The following is a 26946-nucleotide window of genomic DNA, read 5'->3' as shown; positions in this document are numbered from 1 at the left end:
TCTTAGTCACCTAGCGCCGCTATAACAGAAACACTACAAGTGGATGGCTTTAACAAAGAGAAGTTTATTCTCACATTCTAGGAGGCTAGAAGTCTGAATTCAGGGCGTCAGCTCCAGGGGAAAGCTTTCTCTTTCTGTCAGCTCTGGGGGAAGGTCCTTGTCATCAATCTTCCCCTGGTCTAGGAGCTTCTCAGTGCAGGGACCCTGGGTCCAAAGGATGCACTCTGCTTCCAGGTCTTCTTTCTTGGCGGTAGGAAATCCCTCTCTCTCTCTGCTTCTCTCTCCTTTTATCTCATGTAAGATAAAGGGCAATGCAGGCTACACTCCAGGAAAGTCCCCTTATATCGGATCAGGACTATGACCTAAGTAAGTGTGTTGCATCCCACCCTAATCCTCTTTAACATAACCTAATCTTGCCTCATTAACCACAGGCAGAGACTAGGATTTACAGCACACAGGGAAATCACATCAGATCACAAAATGGAGGACAAGCACACAACACTGGGAATCATGGCCCAGCCAAGTTGACACATATTTTGGGGGGACACAATTCAATCTATGACAAGAGGTGACAGTCTTTAAATGAGTAGGAGCCTGTCCCTTAGGTATTCTGATTTTACATGTAATGTTCAATCATTACTGCATAATTCTTGCTATTTGTCTTAATGTATACCTCTTGGACTAAAAATCTGCTGCTATAAGTGGTCCTGTGTATTCAAATGGAAACCACGAAGTAAAAACCATAGAGTTTGTTTGAAATATTCAGTATCTATCTTGGAACTTTTGTTGTTAGGTGCCTTGAGTTGATTCTGACTCATAGCAATCCCATGCGACAGAGGAGAACTGCCCCATAGTGTTCTCTAGGCTGTGCTCTTCACAGAAGCAGATTGCCAGGTCTTTCTCCCATAGAGCTGCTGGTGGGTTTGAACTGCCAGACTTTCAGTTACAGCCGAGTACTTAACCATTGAGCCACCACGGCTCCTTATCATGAGACTTCACAGATAAAAAAAATGGAAAGCGATATACTATCCCAAGTCCCTCAACTGAGAAACAGAGTAAGGAGTGTTTATTATGCTGGCGTTGAGGGACAAGTTACCAATCACACATTATGCAATACAGTTGGTATATTTTTGATCTGTGCTTTGTTTGGCACTCCACCCAGATCTTTGCAGAAATGATCTGGGTAGTGACAAGGGTCTACAGAAATAATTTTTCCTGATCATTACATCAAGGAGCCCTGGCTAGTGCTTTAAGCCCTTACAGATGGAATGGTGTGTTTGTTTTTTAAAAAGCACTCTAAAAAAGCACAGCTTTGGGGCGATGGGCCCCGGAAAGTTCTTAGTTGTCCAGAGCTGGGAGGCCTCAGCCAGTGACTCCACCTTAGCTCACGCTCCAGCTCACGGTGATGGTGAACTAGAGATGATCCGCATTGAGCGTTGGAACAAAAATGTGAGAAAACCAGACAGTAGGTGTCTTCTGACGGAAGGAAACACTATGGAAGAGTCTTGCTCTTCTTCCCATCAAACCTGAATTTGATCAAGCTGATTATCAATTTTTAGGAAATACAGGAGTTACCGAGTCCTTGAGTAGCTGAAATGGTTAAGTGCTCGGCTACCAATCTTAAGCTTGGCAGTTCGAGTCCATCTAGAGGTGCCTCGAAAGAAAGTCCTGGCGATCTGCTTCTGAAAGGTCACAGTCATTGAGAACCCTATGGAGCATGGTTCTACCCTGACACACATGGTGTTACCGTGAGTTGGAGTCACCTTGACGACCGCTGGTTAGTCAGTTACAGGAGTTAGAGGAATATGTTACCCGACAGCAAAGGGATGCAATCAGCAAAATCCAGACCAAGGAAAACGTAGCAGGATATAAGTTTCTTCTGGTTTCTCCCCAGTTACAGACAGGGTTTGAATGGCCAGTACCTTCTCTGCTGCGTGAACAGCAGGACTCAGTTCTCCGCCGGCACAGTGAGGTTTTCTTTGCAGTAGCTTCCCCAGAATCAAAGAGCACCCCTGTGCTGAGCCATCCAAAGGGGATTACCCGTCAGGAGAATCCTGTTGGGTTTCAGAATTTCCAAAGGAAAAGAGAGAGGTCCTGTTTGTGCTTCTCACACCTTGCGGCATTCCAATCCCCGCCCTACCTTCAGAAAATACAAACTCTGAAAGCTCTTTGTGTCCATGTGCACCTAAAGGGCAGAGGAAAGTCATCAATTTCCATGTCAGTTCAGACAATTTCAGTGTGTTCCTCTTATGTTTTCACTTCATCCTCTTTTAAGACCCAGCTTCTTGGTAAGTTACAAGAGGAAAGATGGCCGTACACAATAGGACAGGGTGGTCAGACAAGTCTAGAGAGAGCTTAGGAAGAAAGGCCTGGCAATCTCCACCTGAAAATCACCCATTGAAAAGCCTACAGATCTCAGTGGTCTGATCTGCAACCGATCATGGGGGATGGCACAGGGCTGGGCAGTGTTTCTTTCAGTTGTACATGGCGTCACCATGAGTGAGGGGCCAACTGGAAGGCAGCTAACTATAACAATAAACAGACAGCCTTGTGTAGCATAAAAGTGTTTTCTTTTCAGCAGACAAGGGGCTCGTTTAATAAATTACTTTCTCCTTCTGACTTTTTAGTGGCTGAAACAAAATTTCAAATGTGTTTCACATAGGCAGGACTTCAGTAATCTAGAAAGATCCAAAGATATCCCTCAGAGATATTTTGATAAACATGTTACCCAGTAATGCCACTGTAATTAATATGAGATGATTCAATTTGCAAAATATATCACCAGCCTTGCTAAAGATGCTATTTTAAGGTCTTCTAATTGCTAGAACAGTTGGATACATGGACTCTGGATTCTGAGGAATTTGTTTGAATCCTAGGCTCCTCATTTATTTCGTATGGACCTTACTTAACCTCTCTTACCTTCAGTTATCTTTTCGGTAAAATTAGAATAAATAATACCAACCTACCTCATAGAATGGAAATATTAACGACACGAAGTCCTCAATAATTGGGAACCTGGTGGCACAGTGGTTAAGAGCTCTGCTGCTAACCAAAAGGTCAGCAGTTCGAATCCACCAGCCACTCTTTGGAAATCCTATGGGGCAGTTCTACTCTGTCCTACAGGGTCGCTATGAGTCGGAATCAACTCAATGGCAATGGGTTTTTTTATTACAGTAAAACCTTTGAAAGCCAAAACCTGTGTAAATTGCAAACCTGTCTGAAAAGGAAAACTCAAATATTTTCCACTGAAACGAGAGAGACAGAAAAGTGGTGACTGCATCCTGTCAAAGGTGGAAAACTTGTGAGACCCGGAAAAACATGGCAGTCCCGGCGAGTTCCGGCGCTCACAGGTCTCACGGTATTATTAAGATTTCTTTTTAAGTAACTATTACTGGAATCAGATACCATTAGCATGTATAATCTCTTTTCAGAATGTTCAAGAGCTGAAATTAAGTCCCCCATATTTTCCAGGGACAGAGCACTCCTGCTAACATTAATTAAAGCTTTAATTTTAGCTTCCTGGAAGCTTCTAAGACTAGAAGAGTTGTAATACAGGAAATCGGAAAAAAAAATTATGAGAAGTAATTACCTTTCACTCTTAAAAAAAAATCTAATATTACAATGCATTTAATTCTTCATATACATACATATATATGCATATATATATAAAATTTAGAGGAAATCTTTTAATTTAATGGTGGGGTGGCTATAAAAACATCCAAGTTAAAAAAACAAAAACCAAATGTTTACAGTCTTGAAACTATGGTATATTTGATTATGCTGTTGTTCGGTGCTGTCAAGTTGATGTTGACTCATCATGACCCCATGTGACAGAACAGAACTGCCCCATTGGGTTTCCTAGGTCACTAGGAGCCGAAATCAACTCAATGGCCCACACCACCACCACCACCCATCTCTACCGGAGCAGATGGACAGGTCTTTCCCCTGCAGAGCTACTGCGTGGGTTCAAACTGCCAACCTTTTGGTTAGCAGCCAAGCACTTAACCATTGTGCCACCAGGGCTCCCTGTTTTTGATTATAAGAATGTATTTATGCATAACCGACTAGGGGTTTTGATTCCGTCAGCAGTGACATTTTATAATACACATGTCTGGCCTGAGCGGGTTACAAAGAATTTTAAAACAGAACCACTACAAGTGGATCTCTTTTTGTCGCCAGAGCTCGGGGCGGTGCTGCAGATGCTGCTCTAATCCATGGTGATAGCACCCTTCAGAGCAGGGCAAGGGCCCGGCTGGTGGACTGTAATGAAGGCATTTCACCCAGTACCAGCCGCACCCCACTTCAATGTGAACCAAAGAAAAACGGCATTCAAAATATCCTCCTGTCTGACAGAAGATCTTATCTGTACCAGTTTTGACTCAACTTTGGGAACAGATCTAAGGAATGAGCCTGGGGACTGAACATTCTGAATACCGACTGATTCTTCCCAAGGACTCCCCCCACATCGGGGGCCAGAGGGACCCAGGAGTCTACGCTGTCTGGAAGATATTCTCTGGTCAGGCGGACTGCCCGCGTGGACCATGGAACCTCCAGCAGAAGGCTGAACCCCGGTATGCCTAACTCAGTGTGCCCACAGGTACAAATGGATACCACCACCTGACATCTTGGCAAGGTTTCTAATAAGAACTAATGAGCACTAGTTAAAAACCCTTGGAGATCTGCGGAAGAAAGTTGCTTATGTAAGCTGTACAAATGGGTTCCTTTTATTCCATTCAGTTATGAAACCAATTTCACTACACAAAACCATATATGCTGATTTTCACCCAAAATAATAGGAAAAAAAAAAATCTAGAGAATGACATAGAGAATATCTCAAGTCAATTAAAGGTACCAGCAAGTAAGATGCTGCTCGGTACCCTATGATATAAAATGCGACCAAAAATAAAACCAAACTCACTGCCGTGGAGTTGATTCTGACTCACAGTCACCCTACAGGGTTTCCAAGGTTGTAATCTCTACAGAAGCAGACTGCCACCTCTTTCTCCCTCAGAGCTCCTGGTGGTTTTGAACCGCCAACCTCTTGGCTAATAGTCAATCACTTTAACCACTGTGCCACCAAAGCTCGTTATAAAATACAAAGGTAGATGGAAACCCAGAAGCAAGGAGATCATTTTGACTTCTTTTTTTATTCCCTTAAAAATCCTTGAGATACGGTATTTTTATGCAAATAACATGCGCCTTCCACCTTTATTTGCCAACCTCACCCTCCGTCCAGGAGATGTTTTTGTAAGTGCCTATGTCTTTTTTTTTTTTTAACATGTTGCTGTAAAAAAAATTAGCAATAGCGCACTTAACGAAAATACCTGGGGGGCAGGGGAGGGGAGGGAGCGGTTGGCACACAAACGTAGAAGGCATGCATTATTTGCGTGTAAATACACAACTGTCCTTTTTGCAGCTGGCTTTGCACATTTCATGAAGCTTGTTTCTCTGCCAAATTTAACAGTCCAGGCACAAATCCATTATCTGAACACTGAACGGGAAACTTCAGTTAAATTCAGCTACAAAGTTAATCTTCATTTTAATTGAACAAAAGCACAGTTCTTACAGACCTTCAGACTTTTTTTTGTTTTTTAAACTACAGCAGCTACCAAGAAATATAATATACCACCTTCGCTCATTTGTTTCTGGGTTACATTCTATTTTTTGGTATTTTCAAAACTTTTGTCCCAATATACCCCCCACTAACTGTGGCTGCCAAAGACCTCTTTAAAGTGTTAAAAAGCAAAGATGTTACTTTAAGGACTAAGGGGCACCTGACCCAAGCCATGGTCTTTTCAGTCACCTCATATGCATTTGAAAGCAATGCATATGAGGCGACAACGAATAAGGAAGACCGAAGAATTGAAGCCTTTGAATTATGATGTTGGCAAAGAATATTGAATATACCATGGTATACCAGAAAAATGAACAAATCTGTCTTGGAAGAGTACAGCCAGAATGCTCCTTAGAAGCAAGGATGGCGAGACTTGGTCTCACATACTTTGATCATGTTTTCAGAAGGCAGCAGTCCCTGGAGACAGACATCCTGCTTGGTAAAGCAGAGGGTCAGCAAAAAAGAGGAAGACTCTCAAAGAGAGGGATTGACACAGTGGCTGCAACAATGGGCTCAAACATAGCAAGGATTGTGAGGATAGTGCAGTGTTTTGCCTGCCTCCTCTGGTACTTTGTTCATCAGCCAGCTCTTCACCCTCTAATCCCCCACCTTCAGCCTCCCCCTCTCCCCTGGCTTCTCTACTTAGTATAAACATGTGTAAGTCTCTTCTGTCTCAGACCTTTCTTAACCACACATCCACCTCTGGCAACTCTTCCTCATTGTCTTCCTCTTCTCATCTATTAAAAAAGTCAGTTGCCATTGAGTCAGTGCCGACTCGTGGCGACCCCATGTGTGTCAGAGTAGAGCTGTTCTCCATACGGTTTTCAACCGCTGAGTTTTGGGAAGTAGATCACCAGGTCTTTCTTCCAAGGCACCTCTGGGTGGACTCAAGCTGCCAACATTTTGGTTAGCAGCCTATCCATGGGTGGTGCGGATGGTTAATATGCATTACTGTTAACCTGAAGGGTGACAGTTGCAGTCTACCCAGTCCATCCTGTCTTCGCTTCTTCCCCTATTGTTTCTTTACCTACCTACAATCTGGCTTTTCTCGCACCACTAAAAATATTTTCCATAAAGGACCCAGTGACTTCCAAACAACAAACCTGGGGCCATTTTTCAGTAGTTTTCTTCTTGGATCTTTCAGTTATATTGAGACAGTGCTTTTTTTAAAAAATAATTTAATTTATATTTTGTTGTTGAGAATATACACAGCAGAACATACACCAATTAAGCAGTTTCTACATGCACAGTTCAGTGACACTGATTACATTCTACAAGTTGTACAGCCATTCTCACCCTCCTTGTCTGAGTTGTTCCTCCGCCATTAACATAAACTCTCTGCCCCCATAAGCTTCCTATCTACAGTAACTTCTCGAGTTGCTGTTATCAATTTGATCCCATGTAGGTCGTTCTTAAAAGAGCAGAATGCTCAAGGCAGACGTTCTTTACTAATTAAGCTAAACTATTGTTTGGTTTGGCTTAAGGAGTCCTGGTTGCTCAGTGGTTAAGCACTCAGCTGCTAACCGAAAGGCTGACAGTTCAAACCCACCAGCGGCTCCATAGGAGAAAGGTGTGACAGTCTGCTTCCGAAAAGATTACAGCCTTGGAAGCCCTATGGGGCAGTTCTACTCTGTCCTATAGGGTCGCTATGAGTTGGAATCAACTCGGAAACCCTATGGGGACAATTCTACCCTGTCCTACAGGGTTGCTATGAGTTGGAATTGACTCATTGGCAATGGGTTATTGTTTGGTTTTAAGAAGACTTCAGGGGATGTTTTTGGTTTAAGGTTTAAAGATCATCTCAGGGCAATAGTTTTGGGGCACTGAGACAGTACTGACCACTGTCTTTTTTCTATTCGAATCACTCCAACCCCTCTGGTCACTGGGTTTGTTCGCCTTGTATTTCTTTAGCCATTCCTTCTCTGTGTCCTTTGTGAGCTTGTCTTTTTCCTTAAATGTTTGTATTCTCCAGAGCTGTCCTTGGGGACTTGAAATCAATTGCATTCTGATTTGTCTTTGGGCACCACTAAAACACACACACACACACACACACACACACACACACACACACACACTCACCTTTCTCAGACCCAACCAAACCACCTGTTGTCAACATATCTTACGTGTCCTCCAAGGTTCATTTCTTCCATGACACCTTCCCGGGTCACACCCACAGGAAGGACTGCCTGCTTCTACTCTTCAATGGCTCTTTTGGTACTTGTGCAGTACCATCCTAGTTATTCACTTACGTGTGATCTCTCAAGTAGATTGGAGCTTTGACTTTGGAGTCAATCAGACTAGGATTTGAATCACGGTATTGACTCTAATTAACTAGGTCACCTTGGGTATGTTTGATTAAATCTCTCAGGTTTTATTTCCTTTACTAAAAACTAAGGATAATAGAGACGCTGTGAATGCAGTGGTTAAGAGATAGAACCCCAGAGATAGATGGTCTGAACTGAATACCAGTTCTACCACTTACTGTGTGGTTTTGGACAAGCTATTTAATCTCTTTATGTCTCAGTGTCCTTGTCTGTGAAGTGGGGTAGTGGTACTTACCTCACTATTTCATGATGTTGATGTGAAGATTAAGTCAGTTAAAATTACGGGAATATTAAGAACAGTGTCTGGCATCTAGTAGGCATTACAAAGCATTAACTTTCTAGAAGAAGGACATCATCCATTACAGACTACAGGCACTTGTCTAGGTTTGGCTCATCTTGGACCGCACACAGGTCTGAAGGGAAGTGGCAATGCCTGAAGGCTGTAACCTGGGGCTAAAGAGTGTGATTAAGGCATACATAGGTGTTTAAAGACTGGAAGAAGTTGTAGAGGGAGTTTCTTTGGAAAATTAAGTACAGTGTATGCTGAGGAATTGAGAAAGCCACACACATGCCCAGGGCAAGATGTATGCTAAGAAATTACCTGAGACTACTCTCTGTCTTCACACTGGGCTGATCCCAAGGCTCAGTGCAAGCCTGGCTAAGTGTTGAAAGAGGTCCCAGCATAGAACCTATTTGCAAAGACTGAGAGAGTGTTTTGTTCCCCTTGGCATTCAAGGAAATCTCCGTCAAAACATTAGCTGAATACAAACTAAGGATCAGAGGCTTCAGTATCCAAACATGTCCAGGAAGGTAGTATTTGCAAAAATAGTTAGGGGAAGTCACCAAACAAATGAACTACTACCATCTTCAACAACTCAAAAACAAACAAAGACAATAAAATATCCTACCAAACCCCAGGGAAGGGGAAGAATCTTATTTCCAGAGTCACCACATTATAATAGTCAAATGTCCCAATTTCAACAAAAAATCATAAGACATACAAAGAAACAGGAATGGTCGGCCCATTCTAAACAACAAAATAAAGTGACAGAAACAGGCCCCATGGAAGCTCAGTTAATGGACTTACTAGAGAAAAACTTTACAATAACAGTATTAAATATGCTTAATGAGCAAAATGAAAACACAGATGGAGAACTAAAGGATCTCAGGGAAAAGACGCATGAACAAATTGAGAACATCAATAAAGAAATAGAAATTATAAAAAGGAACCAAACAGAAATTCTGAAACTGAAAAGTACAATAACTGAAATTAGAAATTTACTGAAGGGGTTCAACAGCATATTTTAGCAGACAGAAGAAAGAATCAGTGAACTTGAAGATAGGTCAATGGAAATTATTGAGTCTGAGGAGCAAAAAGAAAAAAAGAATAAAGAAAAGTCAACAGAGCCTAAAGGACTTTTGGTACACCATCGAGTAGATCAACATATACATTATGGGAGTCCCCAAAGAATAGGGAAAGGGGAAGAAATAGTATGTTAAGAAATAATGGCTGAAAATTTCCAACATTTGATGAAAGACATGAATCTAGATGAGAAAATCCTCAACAAAGTACTAGCAATTATAAACCATGACCAAGTAGGATGCATCCCAGGAATGTCAGGGTGGTTCTACATAAGAAAATCAGTCACTATAATACACCACATTAACAGCATGAAGGACGAGAACCACATGATCATCTCAACTGATGCAGAAAAGGCATCTTATAGTATCAACACCCTTTTATGATAAACACACTCAGCAAAGCAGAATAGATAGGAAATTACTGAACATGATAAAGGGCATTTATGAAAAACCCACAGCTAATACCATACTCAATTGTGAAAGACTGAAAGCTTCCCCCCTAAGTTCAGTTTGGGGTAAAGGACCTAGTTTTACCCTAAGTAAGGTGGCCTTCATCCTTGTCTCTAGAGAAATAACCCTTGGAGTCACTGGGGTGCCCTGGTCTCAGACTTCCAGGCCACACTTGAGGATTTGTGCTGATGAGTAGGGGCTGTTGAGACAAGAAAAGACTCACCTGGGAGGCTAATATCAACTAGCCTCAGGAGGCATGATTTAGCCTATCATGCAGGACTGACTGAGAAAAGCCTAGAACACGAAGGCTTAGACAGCTTCCTGGTCAGTGAAGGGAGGGTGAAGTGCCCTGAGACGTAGCAGCACCATGTTGGGCAACTTCCCAGTCTTCACCCATGCATCTCTTCCTTATGATCCTGATTTATATTCATTTATTATAACAAAACCATTAGTTATAAGTATAATATCTTCCATGACTTCTGTGAGTCATTTCCACAAATTAATGAACCCAAGGACAGTGTCTTTTTAACTTGTGAGATCTGCCCTATCTCCAGGTGGCTAAGATTTGAGACAGAGTGTGCCATGTGGATGGCTGGTGTCAGAAATGATGGAGAAGTGGGAAAGGGGGGATATGATTCTGGGAATCAGCTTCATGCTGATTCTCATCCACGAAGCTACTGTCATAATCAGGAATGAGACAAGGATGCCTACTTTTACCATTACTATTCAACATTGTACTGGAAGTTCTAGCCAGAGCAATTAGGCAAGAAAAAAGAAATAAAAGGCATATAAATCAGAAAGGAGGAAAGGAAATGATGTCTATTCACAGATGACATGATCCTATGTATAAAAAAATCCCACAAGTATTCACAAGAAAACTATTAGAGCTAATAAATGAATTCAGCAAAGTTGTGGGGTACAATATCAACACATAAAAATCAGTTGTGTTTCTATACCCCAGCAATGAACCATCTGAAAAGGAAATTAAGAAAAAATTTCATTTATAATAGCATCGAAAAGAATAAAATACCTAGAAATAAATTTAACCAAATAAATTTAACACTGAAAACTATAAAACATTACTAAAATTAATTAAAGAAGACCTAAATAAATAGAAATATATCCTGTGTTTGTGGAATGGAAGACTTAGTATTGTTAAGATGTCAATACTATACAAAGCGATCTATAGATTCAATGCAATCACTATCCAAAATTCCAACAGCCTTCTTTGCAGAAATGAAAAAGCCAATCTTCAAATTTATATGAAATTGCAAGAGATAGGAATTGCTTAAGCAATTATGAAAAAGAAGATCAAAGTGGGAGGACTCACACTTCCTGTTTTCAAAATGTACTATGAAGCTACAATAATCAAAACAGTGTGGTACTGGTATAATGCCAGACATACAGACCAATGGAATAGAATCTAAGTCCAGAAATAAACCATACACCTATGAGCAATTGATTTTTGACAAGGGTGCTATGTCCCTTCAATGGGGAAAGAACAGTCTGTATTATAAATAGTGTTGCAATAACTGGATCTTCACATGTAAAGAATGAACCTGGACCCATATCTCACATTATACACAAAAATTAACTCAAAATGGATCAATGGCCTAAATGTCGGAACTAAAACCACAAAATTTTTAGAACAAAACAGTGAATGGTGCCTCAGGACCTAGTTTTCAACAATGGATTTTTAGACATAATACCAAAAGCATGAGCAACAAAAGACAAAATAGATATATAGGATTTCATGAAAATTAAAAACGATTGTGCATCAAGAGACTTTATCGACAAAGTGAAGAGACAATCTACAGAGTGGGAGAAAATATTTGGTAACCATATATGAGATAAGGGTTTAATAGCCAGAATATATAAAGAACTCTTATCACTCAACAACAAAAGACAAACAACCCAATTCAAAAATAGGCAAAGGATATGACATTTCACCAAAGAAGATATGTTGTTGTTATAGGTGCCATCAAGCCGATTCTGACTCATAGTGACACTACCTACAACAGAACGAAAACACTGCTCGGTCCTGCGCCATCCTCACACTCATCGCTATGTTTGAGCCCATTGTTGCAGCTGCTGTGTCGATCCATCTTGTTGAGGGTCTTCCTCTTTTTTGTTGACCCTGTACTTTAGCAAGCATGATGTCTTTCTCCAGGGACTGGTCCCTCCTGATAACATGTCCAGAGTATATGAGACAAAGTCTCACCACCCTTGCTTCTAAGGAGCATTCTGGCTGTACTTCTTCCAAGACAGGTTTGTTCATTCTTCTGTCAGTCCATGGTATATTCTTATTTTTCACCAACACCATAATTCAAAGGCATCAAAAAAGAAGACACACAAATGTGCAATAAGCACATGAAAAGATCCTCAATGTCATTAGTCATTAAGGAAATGCAAATCAAAACCAAAATGAGACAGATACCACTTCACACCCACTAGGATGGCTATTATTAGAAAAACGGAAAGCAAGTGTTAGCAAGGATGTGGAGAAATCAATGGTGGGATTTAAAATGGCGTAGTCACTGTGGAAAACAGTTTGGTGGGTCCTCAAAAAGTTAAACATAGAGCTGTTACATGAGCCAGCAATTTCACTCCTAAGTATATACACAAAACACTTAAAAACAGATACTTGTACACCAATATCCCTTACAGCATTATTCACAGTAGCTAACAGGTGGAGACAACCCAAGGGTACATCAATAGATGAATGGATAAATAAAATATCTTACATATATACCATAGAATACTATTCAACCACAAAGAAAAATGAAGTTCTGATACATGGTATGACGTGGATGAATCTGAAAAATATTATGCTCAGTGAAATAAGTCAGACACAGAAGGACATACATTGTATGATCCCACTTATATGGAATATCCACAATAGGCACATGCATAGACATCAAAGTTCATTAGTAGTTACCAGGGGCAAGTAGGAGTCATTGCTTATGGGGCACAGAGTTTCTGTTAAGGGTAATGAAAAAAAAATTGGAAATGGATAGTGGTGATGGTTGTACAACATGAGGAATGTAAATAATGTTACTGAATTGTACACAATAAACGGTTGAAATGGCAAATGTTGTGTTATACATATTTCACCACAACAAACAAATGCAATACTAATGTCCTGGAAATAGAACCAACAGGTCTGTCTTGGAAGACGCATAGCCAGAGTGTTCCTTGGAAGCCAGGATGGTGAAACTACATCTCACATACTTTGGGTATGTTATCAGGAGGGACCATCATGCTTGGTAAAGTAGAGGATCAGGGAAAAAGAGGAAGACCCTCAATGAGATGGGTTGACATAGTGGCTGCAACCATGGGCTCAAACATAGCAGTGATTGTGAGGATAGTGCAGGACCAGGCACAGAGTCGCTATGAGTGGGAACTGACTCAATGGCACCTAACAACAACAACAACGGTTACACAAGGAGCCCGGGTAGGGCAATGGTTAGGCACTTGGTTGCTAACTGAAAGGTCGGCAGTTTAAACTCACCCGTCGCTCTGCAGGAGAAAGATCTGGCAATCTGCTTCCGTAACGATTACAGTCTTGGAATCTCTATGGGGCAATTATACTCTGTCCTGTGGGGTCACTATGAGTCGGAATCGACTTGATGGCAACTAGTAATGGTTAGACAACTTCGAGAATATACTATAAGCCACTGAATTTGACACTTTAAAAGGGTGAATTTTATGGTAGGTGAATTATATTTCAATAAAAAAATAGATTACCTACATTTGAGGCCAACAAAAATATTTAAAGATTATAGTACCTGACTTTCTATTCGGTGTCTGATTCCTGGGCACAGCTACTTGGGGAAGCCTATGAGGTTACTTTATGTGACTGCAACTTATGAACTGTGTAGAAATTTCCAAATTCATCAGGAAATACCATCAAATGGAAGAAAGTATTTCAAATCCTTTAAGTTGGGAAGTAGCAAATATATGTAAGCTAGTATAAGACATACCTAATAAAGCTTGCTATTACTACTGTTAGCATGATCTGTGGAAACAAAGACTTGTGCTGGTTAAAATGGTTACAATGCCTCAGTAAAGGTTGTTGTTGCTTACAATTGCACTAATGGCTTTCAGTAATATCAAAATGCAAAATGCAGTGTAGAAACACAGCAATGTTATATCACAGTGACTTACAGAATGGGCCTTCAGTACAGGCAGTCCTGGCTTACGACATATCTGGGTTACGATGAACTGCACTTATAAGCATCCTTTTCTTTTTTTTTGGTACATCCTATTGTTAGTATTGGAAACCCTGGTGGCATAGTAGTTAAAAGTACGGCTGCTAACCAAAAGGTCGGCGGTTCAAATCCACCAGGTGCTCCTTGGAAACCCTATGGAGCAGTTCTACTCTGTCCTATCAGGTCACTATGAGTCGGAATCAACTTGACAGCAACGGGTTTTTTTTTTTTTTTTTTTTTATTAGTAATATGTACAACATATACTGTTGCAGCACGTAATTTGTTGATGTCGTTATTCTCATGGCAATCCCCAAAGACAAATAAAGATTGGATTTATAAAGATACTGATAATAAAAGGCAGTAATAACAAAACAAAAAAAAAAAAAAAAAATGAAGTATTCAGCTTATGTCACAATCGACTTACAACGGTAGTCATTGGAACGGAGGCCTGTACTGTAATAAGTCTGGGACTACCTGTACTTAATACTATGTCATATCATTGAACTTTTTTCATGGACATTTCCTGTCACTCTAAAAATATGATGATATGTTTTCAAATGATCTCATTTTGTGTTAAAAATGATACCTCTGTAAAGAGTAAAAAGAAGCACACAATCAGAAATGACTAGACTTAAATAAATTGAGGAATAGCCTTAGCCTAGTTTTCTATTCTTAAAGAGAACCTTTGATAATCTCCTCATTAAAGTCACTGGACATAAAAATTACAGCCTTACCTGTAGACGAATTGTCTTGGATGCTATTAAACTGAACTAACAAGCCCTCTGATACTTTTTATTGCTTCATGACAGTTTTCATATGGTTTATTTGCTGTAAGTTTCTATTGAACTTTTACTATTGCTGTACATTAAGCTTCATTTTGCAGCTGAAAAAGTCTCATTTAGGAGCCACCAAAAAAAAAAAAAGCTTTTCATCTACATACTTCCAAACATATTCATAATAAAGAAAATAAACTTCAAGCTGAACCATGCACAGAAAAAAGGAGTTTGTGAGCTCCTTTGAAAGATCATTCTCATTCAACAGCTAAATGAAACCTTTTAACCATTGTTTCTGGTTTTGGCTACTGCAACTGTTTTGTTTCTGGGTTAGGGTGAGTTTTTAGATTTCTTTGGATGGCTTTGTAGATTAAGTAAGGGATGCCAGGCTGACCAGTTTTGCTAAGAAACAGGTATGTTTAAAGTTACTCATCCATCCATCCATCCATCCATCCATCCATCCATCCATCCATCCATCTGCTTATTTACTGGAAAACAAGCTAGCACTTTGTCAAGTATAATATAAATAGTCCCCATCTGACCAAATTTGTTTCTTAGTATCCTTGCAGAACAGTGCAATTTTGATTCTATCCCTATATTTACCAAAACCCAACCCACTGCTGTCAAGTCGGTTCCGACTCATAGTGACCCTATAGGACAGATAAGAACTGCCCCATAGGTTTTCCAAGGCTATAATCTTTATGGGAACAGATCACCAGGTTTTTCTCCCAAGGAGAGGCTGGTGGGTTCAAATCACTGATGTTTTGGTTAGCAGCCGAGCACTTAACCACTGCACCACCAAGGCTCTTTTTCCTATACTTAACAGGGAGCTAAATCCAGAAATTATTTTTATGCTCTTTATGTTTCCCTTATTAGGTTTGTTGAAGCAACAGGAGGTTTATTTAAAGAGGATTTTGTCTAAAAGACTAGCCGGGTGTCCTTCTGGGAAGCTGAATGGAATCCACAGGGCAGAGAGAACTTAAGGCTGGCGTTCCTGCTATTTGCCGGTCCTTCGTCAACAGATAGTAACGTTTGCTTAGCACAGGAAGACTGCAGTCACAACCAGTGCAGGAAAACCACCAACCTGCCAACTTGGGCACTTGAAATATTATCATGAAACATGACACAGCTGAGGTTAGTGACCATGAGGATATACCCACTGCTATGGAGTCGATTCCGAACTTAATTCAAGGCAGTCGGTCTCTCCTTCAATTACTGAAGCAGGATTTCTGGATTCACAAATTCCGTAAGTATTAAAAAGAGGTTTTGATGAGAGCATTTTCTCTAGTACCTGATATTTTCTGATATCGAGAAGTCTGCAGACAATCCAGGTATCTCAGGGGGTGAAATACAAGGGTATGGCTGAATGTTCCATCTCCAACATCGGTCAGAGGGGAAAAGAGCTCTTTTATAACTACAAATATACTGTATCCCCACTTCAGTCTGTTACTTCTTATCAGATACAGTCTAAAATCACAAAAGGATGCTAGGGTGAGTGTGTATTCCACTTGCCAAAGTCCTTGCTTACTTACAGCCATAACCAAATTCAACAAAACTACTAGAAGGACTTAAAGCATAGTTTGTTGGTGGCAGGGCACCAGTATCATTACTATGGCACAGTGTCTTGAGAATTCAGGGTTAAGTGGGGAATTGCTCTGAGGCCAGACATACAATATCAGCACCCAGAAGACGCTGGAAGCCTGGGACGCAGGGCCACATCAACAGACGTTACTGCCTGAACCTAGAACAATATTAGTTGGTCAAAATGCTGTCATTCCTTAATTGCTTGGCTTTCAATGTTTGTGCCAGCAGGCCATGACCGATGTTCATACAGACTTGGTCTTAAGGCATGACATATTTCATTAAAGATTCATGTTCTGGGGTGCAGTAGAGTCTGGCATACTGAATTCTTCAAGGACTTTGTAGCTCAAGAAAATATTTTGTGTTCCTTGTAGTTTACTTTTAGTCTTATTTTAAAAATAGAAATTCCCAGGGGAAGTCAGCACAACTAGACCAAAGCAAAGGCACAGAAGTTTCCTGGAGACATCCAAATGCTCCGAGGGACTGAGTCACTGGGGCTGGGGGCTGTGGACCATAGTCTCGGGGGACATCTAGGTCAACTGGTACAACATAGTTCATAAAGAAAATGTTGTACATTCCACTTCGGTGAGTAGCGTCTGGGGTCTTAAATGCTTGGAAGTGGCCATCTAAGATACAACTGTTGGTCCCATCCTGTCCTGAGCAAAGAAAAATGAAGAAAACCGAAGACACGAGGAAAATATCAGTCCAAAGGACTAAAGGATCACATGGACCAGAGACTCCACCAGTCTGCGCCCAGCACTAGACTACCACTAGGCTACCACCACTGACCACTCTGACAGGGATCACAACAGAGTCCCGGACAGAACAAGAGACAAATGCAGAACAGAATTCAGATTCACGTAAAAAGGCCAGACTTACTGGTCTGACGGAGACTGGAGGAACCCCCGAGACTATGTCCCCTGGACACTCTGGTAACTCAGAAATGAAGCCACTCCCGAAGCCCACTTTTCAGACAAAGATTAGACAGGCTTATAAAGCAAACAATATCACGCGTGAGGAACGTGCTTCCTAGCTCAATCAAATATACAAGACCAAATGGGCAACTCCCATCCAAAAGCAAGACGAGAAGGCGGAAAGGGACAGGAACTGGATGAATGGACACGGGGAACCCAGGGTGGAAAGGAGGAGCGTGCTGTCCCATTGTGGGGATTGCAACCAATGTCACAAAACAATACATGTATAAATTTTTAAACGAGAAATTAACTTGAGCTGTAGACTTTCACCTAAAGCACAATAAAATTAAAAAAGAAAGAAAGAAATTTCCTTAATTTTTTTTTAATAATATTTTATTGTGTTTTCGGCAAAGGTTTACAAGCAGTTCAGGTTCCCATTCAACAATTTCTACATATTGTTCTATGACATTGGTTATGTTCTTCACAAACTGTGAATATTCTCATCATTTCCATTCTGGTGCTTCCGTTTCCATTCATCTAGTTTCCCTGCCCCCTTACCTTCTCATCTTTGTTTTAAAGTAATTGTTGACTGTTGGTCTCATACAGAGGATTTTTCAAAGGAGCACAGTACTCATGGGTGATGGTCTATTTTGTGAGCCAACCTGTTATTTAGCTACAAGGTGACCTCGGGGGCTAGTTTCAGTTTAAGGTTTGAAGAGTGGACTTGGGGAGCCCTCCAGTCTCAACCAGTCCAGAAGGTTTTTTTAGGAATTGAAGGTTTTGTTCCACATTTTTCTCCCATTCTATCAGGATCCATCTATTGTGGCTTTTTGTTTTTAATGTTAGCCAACCAGCCAGCTCATGCTCTGTGTTTTTAAGCTTCCCCTCCAGCATGACACTGTTAGCATCTTTATGAATTATCACGGTGTCGATCACCCAACCCCTGGGCTGGCTCCAAACTCAACACAAGTATAATGTCAGAGAGATCCTGCCCAGCATCCTGTCTGTGAACTGCTTTGGGAGTGAGAACTAGCAAGGCTCAAGCAATGCCAGTAATAGCCCCTCCCCCAGGTTCCGTCCCCTTTCATCACGGAAGTGTTTTTAAATTCTGGACAGAAGACGCAGGAGAGCGCTGCTCTCTCTCAGCTGTAGTCTCTGATGAAGGGCAAGATGAAAGTCAGAAGGTGTTTTTGTCTCTCCTCTGAAGTCCTGAAGCCTTCTTCCTTTTTATAGGTTTCCATAAACGTTGAAAGAGAATAAATTACTTGCTTTCAGAGTCACCCTTTGCCAGGCTAGTTAGAATTTCTTCTTCTTCCTGCTGACATTTTATACTGATAGATTAGAGGTCCGTGAAATTGCTACGCCAATCCCTGACTTAGCTTCTGGAGCCCTGGTGGCACAGTGGTTAAGAGCTCAGCTGCTAACCAAAAGGTTGGCAGTTCGAATCCACCAGCCACTCCTTGGAAACCCTATGGGGCAGTTCTACTCTGTCCTGTAGGGTTGCTATGAGTCGGAATCAGAATCAACTCGCCAGCAATGGGTTTTTTTGTTTGTTTTTTCAGCCCTGGGGCAGTTCTGCTCTGTCCTATAGGGTCACTGATGGCAATGGGTTTGGTTTTTGGGTTTGTTTTTGCAGCCATGGGGCAGTTCTACTCTGTCCTATAGGGTCGCTATGAGTTGGAATTCGACTCAACAGTAACAGGTGGGCAGCTCCTTACAGGAGCCCTGGAAGCGAGTGGTTAAGCACTTGGCTGCTAACCAAAAAGTCAGCGGCTCCTCAAGAGAAAGACGTGGCAGTCTGCTTCCATAAAGATTACAGTCTTGGAAACCCTGTGAGGCAGTTCTACTCTGTCACATGGTGTCACCTTGAGTCAGAATCCACTCAATGGCAATACGTTTTTATGGGCATCTCCACATGGTACAATGGAAGATGAAACCGGGGGGATTTACTAAGACATTATTGTACATCCAGAGATGCAGAGAGTTAATGGTTATATTTCCTTTGTTACATGCGTTACAGCTAAAGCCGAGCCTGACTGCTGCCCTTTTATAGAAAACGATGAGGATAACATTTAAGTGACTCTGTCAAAAGCACAGGCTAGTGGAAGGGCTATGGAAAAACATAAGTTACCTGTGTAAAAGGAGGGTAGACAGAAGAGGCAGTCGCAGAAGGGTGGTTGAAAATTCTTGAGCTTTTCTGAACGTGCTTTAGTTCGTTAACCCACTTTCCCCACCTTGGTGCGCCTGGTCTCCCGGAGTGACCTGGTACTACACTGGTCCTATTTGTCTCTGAGACCTCTACTCTCAAGAACCTGTGAAATTTCCCTTCAAAAGCCTTTGAAAACCTTGTACACCAATGCTCACTGCAGCTCTACTCAAAGTAGCCTGAATGTCCATCGACAGATGAGTGATAAACACAATGTGGTCCATATGTACATACGTACAATGGAGTATTACTCAGCCATAAAGAGCAACGACGTCCTGATACGTAGGACGACAGGGATGGACCCTGACAACATGATGCTGAGTGAAGTCAGTCAGTCACAAGAGGACAAAGGTAAGATCCCACTTACATGCAATATCCAGAATAGGCAAGTGTATAGAGACAGAGTTTATTAGTGGTTACCAAGGAAAGGTGGGAAGGGCGAAGGGAGTCTTTGCTCAGGGCACACAGAGCTTCTGTTAAGGGTGGCGGCAAAATCGAAATGGATAGTGGTGGTGGTTGAACATGATGGACATAATTAACATCACTGAATTGTACATGTAAAAAATAGTGAAACGGCAAATGTTATATATATATATAAATATTAAATATGTATATATATACACACATATATATACACACACATATATATACATATATATATACACATATACACATATATATATACATATATATATATATATATATATATATATATATATATGGAGCCCTGGTGGTGATCGGGTTAAAGTGCTCAGCTGCTAACTGAAAGGTCAGTGGTTTGAACCCACCAGCCACTCCACAGGAGAAAGATGTGGCAGTCTGCTTCTGTAAAAATTTACAGCCTTGGAAACCATATAGGACAGTTCTATTCTCCTATAGGGTCACTATGAGTTGGAATCAACTTGACAGCAGTGAGTTTTTGAAGATATATATATATATATTTACCACACACACACACAAAAGCCTTTGAAAAACATTGAAAATGGATTCACATCAAATCCCTAGTTTCACTTTCTAGGTCCTCAGGACTCATATCTGGGTAAGCCTCGAGTATTTTGCTGGAGATAGAGTCAGATAGTAGGGGTGCTGTCTTACCTCGTGTGCGCGTGTGTGTGTATGTGTGTATCGTTAAAAAAAAAAAATTTAGAATTAGCCAGCTGGACTCAGTGTAGATGATCTAGTTTTGCTGGCAACACCCAAAGCATGATAGTCAGGAGCCAGTCGAACGTACACTGCCTTGTCTCCGTCAGGCCTGACGGAGGTGTTGGTCTTGGCCACGTCCACCACAGAACTTCTCACAGCCTGTGTGATCTGCTGCCTGTTGGCCTTGACAGCAACCACAGGCGTGTTGTTATCTTTGTCTTCTTCACGGCTGACACAGTGGTCGGGGGAACCTCATGGCATACTGGTCAAGCTTGTTTCTCCTGGGACACTCTTCCGAGGATATCTGGGCTGCCTTCGGAGCCGCAGGGTCTTGGGCCGCCGGAAGCAGGGTGACGTGTGGATTTTCTCTCTTTTGTGGCCGTGGATGCCATTCAGCACTGCCTTCTTCCCCTTCAACGCCTTTGCTCTGGCTTCAGTTTAGGGAGGTGCGGAGGCTTCTTTCATCGCTTTCGGCGCCATCTTCCTAACAAGCTCTTGTGTGTTTTAATTTGTTTGGCTCTGTTGCCTCTGGGAGCAAAAGTCCCCAGAAAGATCCAGACCAGCTCTGCTGAAAGCTCTCTTGGCTGTGCCTCTCTCAGCCCCACAGCAGAGCCTGGGACAAACACCTGACAGAAATGATGAATGGCAGTGGCGGGCATCCAACGCCCTGCTCCGGTCTTCACTCCCTTTGAGGGAACACGGTGAGGAGAAGCTCGAGGATGACATCCAAAGAAATATACCAGAGATTGACTTAGCTGATCCCAGCTCCCTGATGCTCCTTCTGAGGATGACAATGAATAAGTGCCTAGAACACACTAAGAATTACATCAGGTGCTCCACACATATTATCTCTAATCCTCTCAACCACCCTGTGAGCTGTTGTTGTTGTCGTGTGCTGTTGAATGGGTTCTGACTCATAGCGACCCCGTGTGATGGAGGACAACTGCCCCATCAGGTTTTTTAAAAATCTTATTTATTTTGTTGTGTTGAGAATGTAGACAGCAAAACATATACCAATTTAACAGTTTCTACATGCACAATTCAGTGACATAGATTACATTTTTCAAGTTGGGCAACCATCTTCACCCTCCTTTTCTGAGTTGTTCCTTCTCGTTAACATAAACTCACGGTCCCCGAAGGTTCCTATCTAATCTTTCAAGTTGCTGTTGTCACTTTGATCCCATACAGATAGTTCTTAAAAGAGCAGGATGCTCAAGGGAGACCTTTTTTAATAGTTAAGCTAAACTATTGTTTGGTTTTAAGAAGACTTCAGGTGATATTTTTGTTTCAAGATTCCAAGAGTATCTCAGGGCAATAGTTTCAGGGGTTCATCTACCCTGCATGGCTCCAGAAAGTCTAGAGTCCATAAGAATTTGAAATTCCATTCTGCATTTTCCATGGAATCTTTGATCAAAACATTCAGTAATAGTAGCTGGGCACCATCCAGTTCTTCTGGTCTCATGGCAAAAGGCAGTTGTTTGTGACAGCAATTAGTTACACATTCCATTTCCTCCTATTCCTGACTCTCCTTCCTCTGTTGCTCCAGGCAAACAGAGACCAGTTGTGCTTTGGATGGCCCATAGGGTTTTCTAGGCTGTAATATTCACAGAAGCAGATTGCCAGGTCTTTCTCCCGCGGAGTCATTGGGTGGGTTTGAACCACCAACATTTTGGTTAGCAGCCGAGCACTTAACCATTTGTGCCACCAGGGCATCTTATGAGCTAGCTACTGTTATTCCTGCTCTGCAAATGAGAATAGGGGAGGTTGGCTGGTCAGCCCAAGGCCCCACAGCACTAAAGCAGGTAGAATCAGGATTAAAATCCAGATCCGTCTGAGTGAAAAGTTGTTCTGTTTTTAACTTGATCTCTTCTTGCCTGTTAAATCTACCAAGCCAAGATTATGGGAGCTCTTGGATTTTGAAGAGTTGGAGAGTCTTGTTTTTGGAAAAGAGCTTGTTGAGAAGGTAACTGCCTATGACCACAGTGACAGGTGCTGTATAAACACAGAGGCACACAGATAATGGGAGCACATATTCTCAGACTCTGTCCAACTGCCGAGAGTCAATCTGACTCTCTTCTTCACATATTGGAGGGTTGGGGGTGGGGAGCAAGTAACCACATCATCAATGAACCATGTGGTATCCTTAGATGCCCCAAGGCAGGAGGCTGGGAATCAATGTCCCCTGTACTTCAGCACATTGTTGGGTATCCATCTGCTGAGTACAAAGGAGAGAACAAAACCCATTATTATCAGTTTAGAGTCTTGCAAGATGACCCTCTGAAACACACAGGAGAATTTCCTAAGGACAATCCTCTCAAGCTACCTTGTTGTTGTTGTTAGGTGCCACCGAGTTGGTTCCGACTCACAGCGACCCCATGTACAACAGAACCAAACACTGCCGGCTCCTGCACCATCCTCACAATCATTGCTATGTTTGAGCCCACTGTTGCAGTCACTGTGTCAGTCTATCTCATTGAGAGTATTCCTATATTAAGGTTTTATTTATTCACTCATATACTCATTCATTCTTGAAACATTTACTGTCTACCATCTGTGAAGTGGGACACTGGTGGTTCAGTGGTAGAATTCTTGCCTTTCATGTGGGAGACCCAGGTTCAATCCCCAGCTAGTGCACCTCATTTGCAGCCACCACCTGTCTGTCAGTGGAGGCTTCTGTGCTGCTATGATGCAGGTTTCTGCGGAGCTTGCAGACTAAGACTAGGAAGAAAGGCCAGACAGTCTATCTCCAAAAATCAGCCATAGAAAACCCTATGGATCCCAATGGACCGATCGACAACTGATCATGGAGATGCCACAGGGCTGGGCAGCATTTCATTCCGTTGTGCATGGGCAGCCACAAGACGGGGCCGACTTTATGGCAGTGAATAACAACAATTTATAAAGCACTGTCCTAGACGAGGGCACGGGGATGGGGGAGGTGAGGAGATGCATCAGACATCAGTCTTGCCTCCAAGGAGCTTACCAGTTAGGACAGTGTTTCTCCAACTTCCAATTTTTTCCTCAATATGTGTCACCCCCCATAAGAAAGTACATTTTACACTATTATTCAGTATGTACACATACAACTGAAATTACCCTTAAAACCGAGAACGTACTCCGTTATTTCTATTCTAGTCTGTTCTTTTTCAGTTAAAAATTTCTAAATACTGGTCAGTATCTTTTAAATGGGTCACAAACTACATTTTGTAAACACTGGTCTGTCTAGTAGGATCCCTGGGGGTGCAACGGTTAAGCCCTCAGCTGCAAACTGAAAGGTTGGCAGTTTGAACCCAGCAAGCAGCTCCGTGGGAGAAAGACCTGGAGATCTGTTCCTGTAAAGATTATAGTCAAGAAAACCCTAAGGGGCAGTTCTATTCACATGGGGTTGCTCTAAGTTGGAATTGACTCAATGGCACCCAACAACAACAAAACAGTAGAGGACGTAAGACAATTACATAAATATTCGGATGCAATGAAGGCAGTGTAATTTGCTTGAGAGAATGATATGGAGGTTCAGAAACAGGTTTACAGGTATATGTGTGCATGTCTACATCCATGTAATTCTGTGGAGACAGCAATGAAGAATCCCAATAAACCTTTTCAGATGATGAGGAAGTCAGCCAGGAGGAGGGGGCGAGTGGCATTCCAGGAAGAAGGTGTGGCATGAATAAATGCAGGGTTGCAGGAAAGTACAGAACTGAAACGTGTCCATAAAGGAGTATGGTAGAAATAAGATAGGCTGTGGTCACATCAGAGGTGAAAGAGTGTGAAATGAAGGTTTCTGAGTGAGGCAATGAAAAAAACATTCTCTTTTTTATGGAATGATTTATCAGATAGGATCAGAGAAGGAAGAGCTCATGAAGCCCCTCTCTCTTCCTTTTATCCACCTTGGGGAGGTCTCACCTTGTCTCAGAAACTTCTGTTTGCATTTGAGCCTCACAGTGCAAGGGCCCTCCCTGGTCCAATCTGCCTGAGAAGCAAACCAAGAGTTCTGCAGATAATTTGGCAAGACAGTGGACTAAGATAACCCTAAATCTCACAAGCTACAAACACTTAGGAATATTTCATGGAATGTAATGTACAAATTTATATTTATATTTCATATAAATGTAGAAATGAGTTCAGAAGAAAGGAAAAAGGAAAAGGAGGAAATGAGGCAACATAGTGGCTGCCCAGGGGGAGGACTGTTGTTCTTATTATCCTGGAGGCTTTGTTTTATTGTCCACTTGGGGACAGGATACAAATCTGAGAGCTTTGAGAGGTGGAAAAGAGATGCCAATAAAAAGTCTGCAGCTAAACAGTGAAATGATGGATTAAAAACTGACATAGGAAGATGACAAGATATTCTGCTGGTCTCTGCCTGAGTTTTAGGTAACAACAACAACAATAAAATATTACCCCTGGGATCTGAAACCAAAGGCCCAAGTCTTACATGGGTTTGGGGTTTATGTTTACATCACCTGCTAGGTGCAGAAACTCCCAAGCAAAGAAATGGACATAACATTGGGCCCCAGATGGTAGAAAACCTGGGGCAACAGAAAGAAGCAAAAGCAAAATCATGCTGGAGGAACAATCCCACAACCACTACTGTAAGGAAGAGTCACAGAAAAATAAGCCCTACTGTCTTAGTTATCTAGTGCTGCTATAACAGAAATACCACGAGTGGCTTTAACAAACAGAAATTTATTTTCTCACAGTTTAGGAGGTTAGAAGTCTGAATTCAGGGTGCTGACTCTAGAGGAAGGCTTTCTCTGTCTGTTGGCTCTGGAGGAAGGTCCTGGTCTCTTTGAGCTTCTGCTCCTGGGCAGTCTTCATGTGGCTTGGCATCTCTCTTCCCTCATCTCTCCTCTGCTTGCTTCTTTAATCTCAAAAGAGATTGATTTAAGACACACCCTACACTAATCCTGCCTCATTAACATAACAAAGACAACACATTCTCAAATGCGATTATAATCACAGGCATAGAGGTTAGGATTTACAACACATATTTTCGAGCACACAATTCAATCCATAATATTCCACCCTTTGGTCCCCCAAAATTCATGTCCTTGCCACGTGCAAAACACATTTACCCCAACACATCATTCATTGCAAAAGTCTTAAATCAACTCCAAGTCCAAAATCTCGTCTTCTTAAGCATCTAAATCAAATATGGGGGAGATTTTAGGTGGACTCCATCCTGGCCTGGGGCAAAATTCCTCTTCATCTGTGAACCTGTGAAATCTAGAATACAAGTTATCTGCTTCCAAAGTACAATGGTAGAACAGGCTACCAAGGTAGACATTTCCATTACAAATGGGAGCAATTGGAGAGAAAGAAGGGATAACCGCCACCAAGCAAGTCCACAACCCAGGAAAACAATTTATGTTAGCTCTTAAGTTTTGAAAATAATCCTCTGTTCTTTGGGACGATCCGGGCAATGGCCCTACCCTCCAGACTCTGGGTGATGGCCATGCCCTCTGGATTTCAAGTGGAGGCCCCTTGGCCCTAGGCTTCAGCTTCGCCTTCCAGGCCCAGTGGGATAGCAACTCTGCTCTCCCGGCAGGCTCTGTTCTTCTGCCCCTTGGGCGTGGCAGCCCCACCCCTTCAACTTTGGGTGGCAACTTCATCCCTCTGGCACACCTAAATGCATCCCCACCCTTTTGAAATCCAGGAGACTGTGGCCCCACCCTTTGAAACTGAGAAGGCCCTGCTTCCCACACTCTTTTCAACAATTCTGCTGATCTCTGAGCTGCTCCAGAGATGGTCCTTTTCTTTTCTTGGAGAACAATGGATGTAGCTCCTTTGGCCTGTTTTCTGCCGGTAGAATTCCAAGAGGCAGACAGCATTCTTTCCTATTGTTCTTTCTCTGTCCCTTCAGTCTAAGCTGATGGGTTTTCTGATGTGGTAATTGGTTAGATCCATCAGTCACAGGCTTAATTAATCTCTTTAACAAAAGATTGTGTAGCCAGGTCCTTGGTGAAAATTCTAGGATACGTATCCTTCGTTTGTATAACAGAATTTTCCAAATCTTTAAGTTTTGTTTTCATTTTGCACAGTTCATTTTTAAGTCCATCTCTTTCCTCTCGCATTTTACTGTAAGCAGCAAGGAGAAACCATGTGTTTCCCTTAAGCTCTTCCTTAGAAATCTCCTCAGCTAAATATCCAAGTTCATCACTTACAAGTTCTACCTACAACCAAACATTTGAACATAATACAGACAAGTCCTTTGTCACTGCATAAAAACATCACCCTTCCTCCACTGTCCAATTACAGGTTCATCTTTTTCTTTTAAAGCCTCACCAGAAGCACATTTAACATCCACATTTCTAGCAACATTCTGTTGCTGGCGCCATATGTATCCTCTAAGATGACAGAGACTTTATCTA

At 41.9% G+C, this 26946-nt stretch overlaps 1 protein-coding gene and 1 pseudogene across 1 annotated transcript in view; both read right to left on the bottom strand.

Annotated features, from left to right (window-relative positions):
- FRY (FRY microtubule binding protein) overlaps positions 1–26946 on the bottom strand; it is a 314552-nt gene that overhangs the window by 235480 nt on the left and 52126 nt on the right. The window lies entirely within an intron of this gene.
- On the bottom strand, positions 20385–21479 carry LOC111822289 (60S ribosomal protein L23a pseudogene; annotated as a pseudogene).

This window comes from Trichechus manatus, unplaced genomic scaffold (assembly GCF_000243295.1).
Source record: "Trichechus manatus latirostris isolate Lorelei unplaced genomic scaffold, TriManLat1.0 scaffold00153, whole genome shotgun sequence".
NCBI classification, from domain to species: Eukaryota; Metazoa; Chordata; class Mammalia; order Sirenia; family Trichechidae; genus Trichechus; species Trichechus manatus.
The sequence above is the reverse complement of the archived record's forward strand: the minus strand, read 5'-3'. Positions and strand labels throughout refer to the sequence as shown.